This window comes from Stomoxys calcitrans, chromosome 2 (genome assembly GCF_963082655.1).
Source record: "Stomoxys calcitrans chromosome 2, idStoCalc2.1, whole genome shotgun sequence".
Taxonomy (NCBI): Eukaryota; Metazoa; Arthropoda; class Insecta; order Diptera; family Muscidae; genus Stomoxys; species Stomoxys calcitrans.
In genome coordinates, this window is record NC_081553.1 from 121438172 (window position 1) to 121451903 (window position 13732).

Consider the following 13732-nt stretch of genomic DNA (forward strand, 5'->3'; position numbering starts at 1 on the left):
CTGATTTTTATATACTTTTTATAAGTGTAGGTCGGTTGGGATTGTAAATGGTCCACATCGGTGAACGTTTTGATATAGCCTCTAGAGGGCGCAATTCTTATCCGATTTGAATTAAATTTTTAATGCACATATTATTTTGGTATTACTTCCAACAACTGTGCTAAGTGTGGTTTAAATCTGTTCATAATCTGATATAGCTGCCACATAAACCGATCTTGGGTCTTGACTTCTTGAGCTATTAGATGGCGCAATTCTTACCCGATTTGGCTATAATTGTGCACTTGGTGGTTTTGTATCACTTTCAAGAACTGTGCTAAGTATGATTCAAATCGGTTCATATCCTGGTATAGCTGCCATATATTGTAAATCGGTCTTGCGTCTTGACTTCTCGGCCCGCTGAAGAGCGAATCCTGGTGAGACCATCAGAAAAAAGTTTCAGTGGTGGTTTTCCCCTCCTAATGCTGCCAACAATTGTGAGGTACTATACCATGCCACTGCGGCACGCCTTTCGGACTAGGCTATAAAAAGGAGGCCCCTTTATACATTGAGCTTAAAACTTGAATCGGACTGCACTCATTGATATGTGAGACGGATGCCCCTGTTCCTTAGTGGAATGTTCATGGGCAAAATTCGCAATTTATAGGCCTATAACTTGATATAGATCCAATAGCATAACAGTTCTTATTCATTATTCTTTGTTTGCCTAAAAAGAGATACCACGCAAAGAACTCGACAAATGCGATCCATGGTGGAGGTATATAAGATTCGTCCAGGCCGAACTTAGCACGCTCTTATTTGTTTTTAAAATATTATAGCCTCATAAAAGGAGAAAAAATCTAAAATTTAAAAAAAATATAATTTTTCCACAAATTTTGATTTCTATTAGCTAAACTAACTACCCTTTTCAAACTTTCATTTCAAACGCTGAACACGAATCTTTCGTATGCTGTTTAAATAATTAAATTATCCAATTCGGTTCAATAGATACGATTTTTGCAATGAAAAAACTCAAACCGCTCCACTGTGCGTCGGTTTAACATTATTGAAAGACCATTCAATGACAAGAAATGGTATCATTGTGTATTCCTTAACTGCAAGAGAAACCTCTATGTAGCCGATTAGGTCATGAAGGGCTGTTTCAGTGGATTTGCCTTTACTATACGCATGCTGCTGCCGCGAAAGTTAATCTCCAGGGATATTTGCCCTACGATATTAACCGATATTTATTTATAAACCTCTCTAGAATATTCAACATAAAGGATGACAGACTTATAGGACGAAAATCTATCGACCTTTGGCTTCCTTTATCCCACAAGTAAATACGACAAACTGACAAAAGCGGAGTATTTCTCCCTAAGCCAAGGCGTCATTCTATCGGATACAGTTTGTAATTCAACCGGTGACACATCATCGGTTGAGCCGACTCAGTTTGTAATTCAGCCGGTGACATACATTAGGGCTGGCGACTAAAAGGAGTCCACACTTTTTATGGCCCAAATGATTTTCGACTCAGACACAATTTCACCAACAACCTCCAACGAATGTATATCAGTAATAATCCCTTCTGTAACCACGTTGTCCGTTTCTGGGTTTAAAGGGAAATGTGCAGCAAAAATTAGTTCTAGCGTTTCCTCACTAGATATTGTCCCTAATTTCTCCGACTTCTGAACATTCGCCTTGTAAAAACGCCTTCTGCAACCCTTCGTCAGACCAACCAGTTTTGGAGTCCACCATGGCTGTCACAGTTTACCCTATTTTTGGCATTTGGATACGCTAATACAAACGAGTAGTTCAGGGTCTTCGTTATCCGCTTGGCTATTATATCTGCGTTCTCCGCAGTTTCTACTTCCTTTTCAAGGTTAGAGGGATAGACGTGCAGAATGTGTGCCGAAATTTATCCCAATCCGCCTTCCTTCTATGACAAAAAGTTATATTACATTCCACAAAGCCCACGAAAGATTTTTCCAAATGTCAGAAAGCCCAAAAGAAAATCCAAATCTCAGACGGTTCAGGGCAAATTTTTTGTATCAAACTGAAAAAATGTTTGTTCTAATTTTGAAGATTCGAGCAAAAGGCTATCAAACTTAATTTTAAGATAATCAATTTTCCAACTTCAGAGGAAATATTCCCTTTGGTGAAAAAAATAATTGCGCACTTTGGGGCTGAAGAAGTAAAATAGGGAGATCGGTTTATAGGGGAGCTGCATTAGGCTATAAGCCGATTCATGCCATTTTCGATACGTATGAGAGAAGCCGTTGTTGAAAGTCATAACAAAACACCTCATGCAAAATTTCAGCCAAATCGGATAACAATTGCGCCCTCTAGAGGCCCAAGAAGTCAAGACCCCAGATAGGTTTATATGTCAGTTATATCAGGTTATAGACCGATTTGAACTATTCTTGAAACAGTTGTTGAAAGTTATAACAAAACACCTCATGGAAAATTTCAGCCAAATCGGGTAATTACTGCGTCCTCTAGTGGCTCAAGAAGTCAAGACTCCAGATCGGTTTATACGTCAGTTATATCAGGTTATGAACCGATTTGAACCATACTCAGCACAGTTATTGGAAGTCAGAATGAAACACCTCATGCGAAATTTCAGCCAAATCGGATAATAATTGCGTCCTCTAGAGGCTCAAGAAGTCAAGACCCCAGATCGGACAAGTGTTAATAGATTGTAAGGTGAATTCAACCGAGGTAAAAATTTCGTCCAAAATCAGTTGCTGTTCCAAAAACCATTGAAGCTGTGCGCCAACTGATATTGTAAGATTGTCCTGTGACCTATCGTGAGATTGAGACAACCTTAGGCATTAATGAGACCAGCATATATTCAATATTGCATGAACATTTGACTGTCAAAAAAATTTGTTCGCGTTGGATTCCACACAATTTGTCAATCGCTCAAAAAAAGGCTCGTGTCTTTTGGTCGAAATAAATGTTCCAAAACTACGAACGCGGTGCTTTGAAACTCGTCTATGACATCGTGACAGGTGAAGAATCGTGGATTTACGCGTATGAGCCCAAAAATAAACAGCTGTGGACTGTTGGGTTGTTCCATTCAGTACAAAACCAAAAGTTGGTCACGCACGACCAACGGAAAAACTGGACATGTTTAACATTATTGAAAGACCATTCAATGACAAGAAATGGTATCATTGTGTATTCCTTAACTGCAAGAGAAACCTCTATGTAGCCGATTAGGTCATGAAGGGCTGTTTCAGTGGATTTGCCTTTACTATACGCATGCTGCTGCCGCGAAAGTTAATCTCCAGGGATATTTGCCCTACGATATTAACCGATATTTATTTATAAACCTCTCTAGAATATTCAACATAAAGGATGACAGACTTATAGGACGAAAATCTATCGACCTTTGGCTTCCTTTATCCCACAAGTAAATACGACAAACTGACAAAAGCGGAGTATTTCTCCCTAAGCCAAGGCGTCATTCTATCGGATACAGTTTGTAATTCAACCGGTGACACATCATCGGTTGAGCCGACTCAGTTTGTAATTCAGCCGGTGACATACATTAGGGCTGGCGACTAAAAGGAGTCCACACTTTTTATGGCCCAAATGATTTTCGACTCAGACACAATTTCACCAACAACCTCCAACGAATGTATATCAGTAATAATCCCTTCTGTAACCACGTTGTCCGTTTCTGGGTTTAAAGGGAAATGTGCAGCAAAAATTAGTTCTAGCGTTTCCTCACTAGATATTGTCCCTAATTTCTCCGACTTCTGAACATTCGCCTTGTAAAAACGCCTTCTGCAACCCTTCGTCAGACCAACCAGTTTTGGAGTCCACCATGGCTGTCACAGTTTACCCTATTTTTGGCATTTGGATACGCTAATACAAACGAGTAGTTCAGGGTCTTCGTTATCCGCTTGGCTATTATATCTGCGTTCTCCGCAGTTTCTACTTCCTTTTCAAGGTTAGAGGGATAGACGTGCAGAATGTGTGCCGAAATTTATCCCAATCCGCCTTCCTTCTATGACAAAAAGTTATATTACATTCCACAAAGCCCACGAAAGATTTTTCCAAATGTCAGAAAGCCCAAAAGAAAATCCAAATCTCAGACGGTTCAGGGCAAATTTTTTGTATCAAACTGAAAAAATGTTTGTTCTAATTTTGAAGATTCGAGCAAAAGGCTATCAAACTTAATTTTAAGATAATCAATTTTCCAACTTCAGAGGAAATATTCCCTTTGGTGAAAAAAATAATTGCGCACTTTGGGGCTGAAGAAGTAAAATAGGGAGATCGGTTTATAGGGGAGCTGCATTAGGCTATAAGCCGATTCATGCCATTTTCGATACGTATGAGAGAAGCCGTTGTTGAAAGTCATAACAAAACACCTCATGCAAAATTTCAGCCAAATCGGATAACAATTGCGCCCTCTAGAGGCCCAAGAAGTCAAGACCCCAGATAGGTTTATATGTCAGTTATATCAGGTTATAGACCGATTTGAACTATTCTTGAAACAGTTGTTGAAAGTTATAACAAAACACCTCATGGAAAATTTCAGCCAAATCGGGTAATTACTGCGTCCTCTAGTGGCTCAAGAAGTCAAGACTCCAGATCGGTTTATACGTCAGTTATATCAGGTTATGAACCGATTTGAACCATACTCAGCACAGTTATTGGAAGTCAGAATGAAACACCTCATGCGAAATTTCAGCCAAATCGGATAATAATTGCGTCCTCTAGAGGCTCAAGAAGTCAAGACCCCAGATCGGACAAGTGTTAATAGATTGTAAGGTGAATTCAACCGAGGTAAAAATTTCGTCCAAAATCAGTTGCTGTTCCAAAAACCATTGAAGCTGTGCGCCAACTGATATTGTAAGATTGTCCTGTGACCTATCGTGAGATTGAGACAACCTTAGGCATTAATGAGACCAGCATATATTCAATATTGCATGAACATTTGACTGTCAAAAAAATTTGTTCGCGTTGGATTCCACACAATTTGTCAATCGCTCAAAAAAAGGCTCGTGTCTTTTGGTCGAAATAAATGTTCCAAAACTACGAACGCGGTGCTTTGAAACTCGTCTATGACATCGTGACAGGTGAAGAATCGTGGATTTACGCGTATGAGCCCAAAAATAAACAGCTGTGGACTGTTGGGTTGTTCCATTCAGTACAAAACCAAAAGTTGGTCACGCACGACCAACGGAAAAACTGGACATGTCGCAACGCAGAACAGCAAATTCTGAGTGGTACACAACCATATGTTTGCCAGTTGTCTTCCAGGAAATCAGAAAAACAAACCGCCGTCTTTGGCGGCCGTCCTGACCTCGAGCTCTCGACTCAAACAACTGCATTTTCGAGCACTCTGAATATCGATTTGATGAGTCATCCGCCATATAGTCCTGACTTGGTACCGAATGTCTTCTTTTTATTCCCGTACATAAAAAATAAAGTGTGAGGTCAACGTTTTTCGATACCTGAAGAAGCGGTTGATGCGTTCAGAATGCATGTTTTGGAGATACCTCAATCAGAGTGCAAAGTGTATAGAACTTCATGGGGAATATTTTGAAAAACATTAAAGCGATTTTCGATGATTAATATTTGTTTTTGTTCTTTAATCCCGAAATATAAATGGCATCCCTTGTATGCTAAGTGTCTCTTACCCAACGGTTTTCTCTGGTATTTTTACCCAACTACTGTTGTTGTAAAGGGTGATTTTTTTGAGGTTAGGATTTTCATGCATTAGTATTTGACAGATCACGTGGGATTTCAGACATGGTGTCAAAGAGAAAGATGCTCAGTATGCTTTGACATTTCATCATGAATAGACTTACTAACGAGCAACGCTTGCAAATCATTGAATTTAATTACCAAAATCAGTGTTCGGTTCGAAATGTGTTCATTCACCGTTCAGCGATGAGGCTCATTTCTGGTTGAATGGCTACGTAATAGCTTTGCATCAGCACAAACGAAAGCCTGTTATGTTAGGGCTGGCCCAATCTTGGGAACACCGCCAGTTTACATTCAGATATGCTGATGGACTATACTTGAAAATCGTAACAGAACACTACATGCAAATTTCAGACTAATCATTGTATAATTGCAGCTTCTAGGCGGTCAAGAAGTCCAAGTACCGCTTTATATGGGAGCTATATCAACATGGGAAACAATGTGGCCCATTTTCAATCTCCAATGACCTACTTCGATAAGAAGTATCTGCGTAAAATTTCGACCGATTTTAGATGTGCTACAAACGTCATAAATAGGTTAGCATACCCTCATCTTGTAGTGGTAGATATACCAATCATACCGCAGACAATGTTAGTGTAAGATTTTTAAAAATAGTAGCGCAGAGGTTAGAGTGCCCGTCTATAAGGTTGAACGCCTGGATTCAAATTCAGGAAAAAAAACCCAACATACCCTCCTAATGCTGGAGACATCTGTGTGGTACTGCACTATTTGGTGACGCCACTCGAACTCGGCCTTTATCATTGAGCTTAAATTTGATTCGGACAACAGTCATTGATATGTGGAATGTTCGTAGGCAAATTTGCCTATACCATTTATGCAAAACGAGGTTTTGGGCTATACACCTCTTTATAATTTAAAAATTATAGCTGTATATTTCAAAACTCCGCCTGCTATCCCTTGTCTCACCCTTTTGAGAATAAAATAAAATCCAAATTGGGAAATGAAAAAGCTTTTGAAGAAAAAATTTCTAGATTTAAAATTTGTTTGATTTTTTTGTAATTTAATTTATTAATTGTTTTTTGTTCTTGCAATACGCATTTCAGAATCATATCGAATATTTATTAACTAATACGAATAGCAATAATTAATTAATTATTTTCTGTGTTGGGTTTCTCCATTTTTTTTTTTTTTTTTTGTTTTTAATTCCTCGACAATAACTTATAATTACAATGTTTTGGGGGGGAGTTTTACACTAAAATTACAACTATCATTTGTTTTTTTTTTGGGGAGGGGGGGGCTTTCTCTCTTTCAATTTCACTTACTTTAGGAAATTTATTAATAAATTTACGATAATTATTATTTAAATGACATTTTAACCGTTTTGTTTTTGTTTTTTGTTCTTAATATTTCTATATTTATAAAAATGTATATTTTATATATATTTTGTATAAAATTTGATAAGTCAAGAGAAAACAAACACAAAATCAAAGACTAACCATTTGGGGGGAGATAATTTATACAAGAACCTAAAGGCTGTGGGGGAAACTAAATGAAAACTTTTTAAAAAAGAATCGTTGTTCAAATAATTTTACTAAACTTTCAAAGAAAGCTAAACAAACAAAAGGGCTTTCAAAGTTAAAGAAGGAGCAAAACAAAACAAACATGATTTTATTTTTTTTTATAAAAATGATTTTGTTTTTATTTAGAAATATATATTTTCTTTAAAAAAAAATAATAATAATTTAAATTATAAACAACATGGGGAGTTGAGAGCTTAAGGGACTCTGGCCCCCCATAAATAGGTAATTACAACTATTAAATGAGATGAGGATTTAAGGGGGAGTGGGGGGAAGGGGGCTTAATTAAGGCATAATTCATACAATAAACAAATAAATCTAAAGCATAACACACAAAGAGCAAAGAGTAAAAAAAAATTATTTGTAATAATAATCATAAAGAAAACTAAAATTATATTCTAAAGTAACTCATTTACAATAACAAAATTCGGTAATACCTTGTAGCCATTCTACATTACAATCCATTACTGGTTACTGCTGGCCTTAAGAGAGATAAAGACTAAACGAGAACCTAGCTTTAATTACAATTACATTTATTATTCTTTTTTTTGAGGATTTTTCTTTTTTGCATTTCTATAATAATTGGTAATTTTTGTTAAAATATTTAAGTATAGTGGGTAAATGTACTTTATGCTTGTTTTTTTTTATCTCATGTATGTTCAGTAGCATGTTTTAATGAATTAAGTAATAGTAGGAGTAGTAGTAATTGTTTTTGTTTTTCATTCTGCATGTTTTTTGTATTGGGGTTTTTTTTTATAAATTTTTTATCTCTATAGACCATTATATAAATAAAATATAATGAAAGCTTTTTTGTTAATGCTATGCTTTTTTTCTTTCAATAGATTTTTTGTTTTCTTTTCTTTCCGGGTTTGTATTATTATATAAATCTTTTTATTCATGATTCTTGTTTTTTTTTTCTTTTTCTTTAATATTATTAAGCCATCTAAAGAGTAAACAGACACACATCATTTTAGATTTCTAATGCTTACGTTTTTGTTTTCTATTTAATTTGGGTTTTTAAGACATGTATTGTTATTTGTAGAGAAAAGAGAGTTTTTAATATTTTTGTTTTAAATTTGTGTTTTTCTACATTAAAGCATATATATTTAAACAGTTTTTTACATTGTTCATAATTGATTGGTTTTTCTTGTGTTAATAGTTTTTATTTTTAAATATATACAGGAACTTATTTAACTGAATGTAGTAGAAAGGAGAATGAAAGGAGGCTATAGACTTATAGTTGTGGCGTTGCAATGAATTCTTAATATTTTCGTTTTAGACAAAATTACCGCATATTTCAGTCGAGTAATGCCGAGCTGTTGATACTCTGCTGGTATTGGGTATGACTACAAATTAATTGGGAAATATAACAAATTTTGATATCCCATCTATTCTAAAAACACTATAAGAGCAAACAAGCTTTGCATACAAATGATATAAATGAACTTTAATAAACTCACATTTTATTACTCAATAAGTTGAAAAGGATGGTACTTATTTAAAATTTTTGTCTACATTTTTGTCGAGAGTCCAAGAGAATCCTTCATGCAATATTTCGTGAGGATCGTTTAACAAATTACCATACTATAGCAATATTAGTCCAAATCGGACTAACATATATATGCGGGTTATATCTACTTGTAAACGAATTGCTTTCAATTTCAATTGTCTTCTTTTTCTGGCCAAAAAATAAGCCAGTTGTTAATTTCAAGATGTTCGAATGGAAATTGCGTTTACTACATTGACCGATGGACACAGGTACACCGAATCATGAAGTGATTCTGAGTCGATCGGTATAGTTATCAATTGGTCCAGCTCTCTTCCCTCTAATTATTATAAAAATGCACCTAACTATAATACCCAGTATCACAGCAGTGGTGTAGGGTATAATGAAACAAATAAAAAAAACATTAAGCTCGCCCGGGCCAAACTGTGGACCTCGGGTATATTTAAACAACATTTCGTTGAAACCCGTTGAAAAATTCAGCTGTGAGCCCCACAAAGGCTGGAATATTGAGGTCCGATCTGTGTGGTGTTCATTGCCATCACAAGAAGCTTAGTTGAGAGCTACTGGACGCGTCCACAGGTTTTGCGAAAAAGCTTTTGAAATTTGGGGACAAGGGACGGAAAATGCTGGCAACACTAAGAAGAACAACAAAAATTCAAATGAAAAGATCAAGCGGAGAAAAACTTCTATATAGTCGATTTGACCAAAACTGTACAAATTGGTCATAAATAATACCTTTTCCCTTGTTAAGCCAATGCCATTGTTAGGAAAAATCCCTATTTTCGGCTCCTTTCTTTATTCCAAAACATCAAGGAGGTTAACAATTACCTGCAATAGTATAAATGAAACTTTCAGTTAAGCAGTGTGCACATATTGGGTATCGCTTCAAAGCTTCAAGTTAAGATTTCATTCTTGGGATCACATGGAATCCAGTAACTCTTAACGTTTGGTTGAGTAAGATTATGTCGATGTCAGTAATGAGACTTGGCTTGTTAAGTATCTAATGTACTTCCGCTTAAACTATTGTGAAAAGATATAGCTCAATAATAATCGCACTTAAAGGTTTAGCTGTTTACCCAATGAATTTATTCCGGTTATTGAGGTTTTAAGGATTCAATGCGATAATGTTAATATTACTGCTATATTAGAATCTAAGCGAACATCACATTCTCATTTTCATTTGAGTAGAAGAATAGTAAAAAATTTAAGATTCAGGAATCAATTTGAGAAATTTGTTTATAAGATAAGGCGCCACATGCCAAAGGGGGCTCTAGAAGTCTATGCCAAAATAAATTGGCTTATTTAATCACATTGACAAGATATGCGGTCAGTGACATAAGACTTAACATTTTTCACTTCAGGAACTCGTTTGAAACATATCGTAGGGATATTTTAACCAACAGTTCTCATCAATGTAATAATATGATAACATACCATAAGCACGACTGAACTAAGCAGTTTACTCTGAAGATGAATTCATCTAGATGAGTTCATGAAGATGAGTTTATAAAACAAATTCATGAAGATGAATTCATGATATATAAATATATGAACTCTATTGTAATTCCAAATGGTCAACATCAATAAGAAATGTTGGTGCAAAAATTGTTGCCGTTTAATTAATTTTTTGGGGAGAGATTTCGACTGGGTTGGTTTAGGTTGAAGACGAAGAATGATGTGGTTTTGGACCAGGACATTCTTCAACATGCTCACACCTGTACCAATGATAGATTTCTTGAGCGCTCCAACGATGAAAAGAAAACTCGGAAAATACTTTATTAGAAACTCTTTGTTTTTTTACATATTATCGTAATCATCTTCCTCTCTATGCCTCTAAGTTATTTCAAAGCAGCTAAATGGTCTGACGGGGATGGAAAAGTCAGTAATTTAGTAGTTTGTCAGTACTTTGTCCACTTAAAGAGTACCGTGGTAACCCCGCTATCGATTTAGTACCCTTTGATGCACTTAGAATGTTTCTTAAGTATTCGGATGTTTTGGAGCTTTTATTTTTTTACTGGCAAGTAGTTGTTAATTTGCGAAATGTATCACTCTAAAATAGGGATATTCGCTTGTTAGTCATTCGATGGAATTATGTCCATCCGACTGTTGAATTTTCCCCCATTAAAAAATATTTTAATGTGGCAATATCAGTTCATATTTAGAGAAAAACATTCTTATAAACGAGTCTTTTTATATGATTTATTGAGCCTCTAGAAGGCTTTGGAAGTGGGAAGGGCCCCTGACATTTGACACCTGTCATTCCTTTTACTTAGGTCCCATATTGTACCTATTGGTCTATATGTCGGTTTGTAGGGTTTTAGGTTGGAGCGTTCCCCCTGGTATTTGACTCAAAATTTGAGTATTTGATATTCGTTTTTGGGTTACTACCGATGAACAATAAAAAATTTAAATCAATCGGTTCCCACATAGATGATGTATACTTCACAAATATGGCGAAAGATGGGGACCTTTCGTCTTGGTTTAGGGTTATATATAAGGGGCTGTTTTACAGTGTAATCAGTAATCTGCACTCAAATATTTTCAAATTTTTTTGCAATACAAAAAGTACTCTTATCAATTAAAATGTTGTATTTTCCATCCCTGATGACTGATCCGAATCATGGGGACTTTGCCTCATGAAAGGCTGGCATATGCATAAGAAGTGCTCCTAAGTTTCACATGCTTTTGACTAAGAACCGATAGAAGAACGAATATTCCCAGATTCACGCTGCGTTTTAATCTTAAAACTGGACTCTGTGTTTCAAAGGGAGTGGTGTGATTGCTATTCCATAATATACGTTAATGGTTACTTATTATACCCTCTAACAATACTAGCAAAATAAGATTTGTACCATTTATACAATATACAATCATTTAAAAGTCGGTGCCGACTGTATAATACCCTACACCTACCCTATAAGTACAATGTGGGAGCTATATCCAATTCTGAATCAATTTTGATGGACCTCGGGGAGCAAATATGTTCAAACTGTAATAACTACGGTTGACAAATGACAACATTTTTGCAACTTACCCAAATGGTCGTCAGATACCATATATATGGGAGGTATATCTAATTCTGAAACGATTTCAAGCAAACTTCTCAGATAATGTGGTTGTCGTCGAGGAAGGCTTGGTGCACAATTTTGGCAAGATTGGTCAAACAATGCGCTTGCAGTGGCTCTTGGGGTGAAAATCTGGTGATATACATATATGAAAGCTATATGTAAATCTGGACCGATTTCTATGAAATTCGCCAGTAAAATCGAGAATCATAAGAAAATCATTCTTTCCGAATTTCGAGAGATTCGGTTGACCAAAGTATTGCAATATTACGGCAAATCGGACGAGCATATATATGGGAGCTATATCTTAATCTGAACCGATTTCGAGCAAACTTCTTAGATGACAATGGCTCTGGCAGTGAATGAAGATAAGACGAAATGGATGGTTTCAACTCCCAAAAAGCTTTGCACAACCAATCAGATAAAGAAAATGAAGAAAGTTGGGAATCACAACTTTGAGACTATCAGTTACTTTATCTACCGCGGCACCGCCGTAACCGAAACGAATGACACCAGTTTTGAGATTAAGCGAAGAATACTACTGGCAAACAGATGCTATTTTGGACTAAGTAAGCAGTTTAGAAATAAGGCCACCTCTTGACAGACGAAGATTACAATATACAAGACACTGATACTACCCGTGCTGTTATATGGTTCTGAAGCATGGGTACTTGTAAAAGCAGATGAGGCAGTGCTTGGAGTGGAATTGGAGCTTTGAGAGAAAAATACTTCGTAAAATATATGGACCAGTTAGCGCTAATGGAGAATATAAGCGGCGTATGAACCACGAGCTGTATGACGACGATAGTTACACGTATCAAAATACAATGGATGCGTTGGCTAGGTCATGTTGTCAGAACGGATGAAGAAGCTCCAGCAAAGAAGTCTTTTGAAGGCAAACTCGGTGGTACACGTAAACCGGGAAGTCCAAAAGCCCAAGGGAAAGATCAAGTGGTTGGAGACCCCTCGAAACTTGGTATCAGAGATTTTAGAATGAGTGCAGAAGATCGAGGCGCTTGGAACGCTATTCTACGTTCGGTTAGTGGAACAAATATTCGGTCATAGCCAATTAAAGATATGTAAGTAAGTACTGTGACAGTCGTCGAGGAAAGCGTTGTACGAAGTGGTGAGAAGATTGGGCGATATATGGACTTGAAGTGCTTCTAGGAGTGAAAATCGGGCAATATATATATATATATATATACATTTCAAGAGAATCGGTTAACAAATGACCATTTTATTGCATTATTACTGCAAATCGGACGAACTTATATATGAGAGCTATATCTTAATCTGAAACGATTGCGATCAAACTTCTCAGATACTGTGACAGTCGTGGAGGAAAGCGTTGTACGAAGTTGTGAGAAGAATTGGCGATAAATGGGCTTGCGGTGGCTCTAGGAGTAAGAATCGGGTTGTATATATATATGAGAGCTATATCTAAATCTGCGCCGATTTCTATGAAATTCGCCGGTAAAATCGAGAGTCATAAGAAAATTCTTCCTGCTAAATCGGAATTGGTTAACAAATGACCATTTTATTGCAGTATTACTGCAAATCGGACGAACATATATACAGGAGGTGTTTTCAAATCTGAACCGATTTCTATGACGTTCACCTGTAATATCTAGACTCATAATGAAGTCCTTCCTGCGGTTAACAAATGACCATTTTATTGCATTATTACTGCAAATCGGACGAACATATATATGAGAGTTATATCCAAATCTGAACCGATTTTTTCCAATTTTAATAGACTTCCACTATAGACCGAGAAACATTCCCATACCAAATTTGAAGACGATCGGATGAAAATGGCGACCTGTACTTTGTATACAAATTAACATGGACAGAGGGACAGACAGACAGACAGACGGGCATAGCTGAATCGAAACAGAAAGTGATTCTGAGCCGATCGGTAT